Source organism: Chinchilla lanigera, unplaced genomic scaffold, assembly GCF_000276665.1.
Source record: "Chinchilla lanigera isolate Chin_1 unplaced genomic scaffold, ChiLan1.0 scaffold00004, whole genome shotgun sequence".
In the NCBI taxonomy this organism is placed as follows: Eukaryota; Metazoa; Chordata; class Mammalia; order Rodentia; family Chinchillidae; genus Chinchilla; species Chinchilla lanigera.
The window spans coordinates 31539738-31541376 of record NW_004955405.1 but is presented as its reverse complement, the minus strand read 5'-3'; the positions used below and the strand labels follow the sequence as shown (position 1 = coordinate 31541376).

Genomic DNA, 1639 nt, shown 5'->3' with positions numbered 1-1639 from the left:
TAGCCCAGGCTAGTCTCGAACTTGTAACAATCCTCCTACTTCAGCCTCCCCAAGTGCTGGGATTGTAGGTGTGCACCACCATGCCCGGCTTGACATTGGTTTTAAAGGTGAAGGTATCAGTTGCTTTGTTTGCAACTCTGGGGACAGGCCTGGAGGCACTTCACAGGGCACAGATGGTGTCTGTCAATATTCTCTGTCATCTTGTTTGTGTTTGTGTCAAAAACACAAACATGGATGTGTGTTCTTCAAAGAATCCGTGTTCAGGCTTTGCTTATATAAAGGCCTAATAAGAGGTGCCCAGCGCAGTATAATTTCAGTCCGATGAATAAAGTGTTCATACTGTTTTTCCAAAATGTCTCCCCTACAGCACCTGAAATTGCCATAATTCTTGGCCCTGCGTGATAAGGACATTAGACAATCTTCTGAAAGAGAACCGCACAGGTAATCTGGGAAGATACGGTGCACTGGGCTGCTCTCGCAGTTCTTATCTCCAGCCAGATTATTAAATTCCGGTCACCTCCATGGTGCTCCGAGGAAAGCAAGGGAAAGAAGTACTTAGGAGGACGCAGCTATTTGATCCACACCAAATAGCTTTACACAATTAAATTACTTTTCTGGCCCTGGAAGGCATTGGAGTTTTAGACTCTGGCATTTGGGACATGGAACAATTTGCCAGAGGGAGGGTTAATGTCACACGTTCATTCATTCTGCCTACACTGATCGAACACCTGCGGTGCAGTCCAGGGGAGGAGACACCAGGCCAGAGTGCTGGTGGTGCCAGGGGAGAGTGCACCGGAGGTGCTGCGGACCTCAGCCTGGCCGGTCTGCTGGGGTGGCCAGGGGGCTTGTAGGAGGGCTTCCTGCCAGTGACACGGGCTGGATCCTGAAGAAAACAGCAGAATCGACGGGGGAGAGGCTGCTTGTTGCACACTTCAAGGCTCTGTCCTCAGATCTTTCCAGTTTACAATTTTAATCAGTCACTTGGATGGACATATGCCAAGGCCATCTATCATGGGCAGATGGCACAAACTTCAGAGACACAGAGGTTAGGTTGGACGGTGGCAGCATCGGGGCTCAGAAAGATCTTGGTAGGGGAGAGGAACAGGCGAAGTCCAGCACAAATTTGAAAAAGATAAATGCTTAAAAAACCAAACAAGCAAAACCACCAACCTGACCAACTTCATAAGCGCGACGGGGAGTGGGTGAGAGGTGGAAAAATAGATGTTTTGGTTCAGAAGTAGGAAAACTGTGAGTCATAGTTCAAATTCAGCCTGTGGTCAGTTTTTGTAAGTCGAGTCTTCCATTTGGTCTGAAGCAGCCGTCACCTCACATCTGTGGTGTGGAGGGGTTGCAGTCTGCCCCGTGGACTGCAGAGCCTCCGGTATTACTATCTGCTCACCCCACTTGCAGTCCTCTGCAAGCTCAAGGTGAGTCACACAAAAACCAGTTCTCTCTCAGGACCCCTTCACAAAAATACAGATTCTTAAAATCATTTGTGAATGAACCAGTAAAAGAATTGCAGCCAGACACCAGGAGGAGGCGTTCATCATCCTGGTCCTTGTGGGCGGAGCCCTGGGCTTAGTTCTGGGGCTTCCCTTAGAGAGGAATCCTGAGAAAATGTTCAACATCATTAGTCATT

The 1639-nt window shown here is 48.6% G+C and overlaps 1 long non-coding RNA gene across 2 annotated transcripts in view; it reads right to left on the bottom strand.

The window, feature by feature from the left end:
• Positions 1 to 55: 55 nt before the first annotated feature.
• Positions 56 to 1639, bottom strand: part of LOC106149465 — a 20473-nt gene continuing 18889 nt past the window's right edge. For both annotated transcript variants that reach the window (XR_001235684.1, XR_001235682.1), the window contains one exon: positions 56 to 1609. This is a non-coding gene — a long non-coding RNA (uncharacterized LOC106149465). The remainder of the gene's footprint in view (positions 1610 to 1639) is intronic.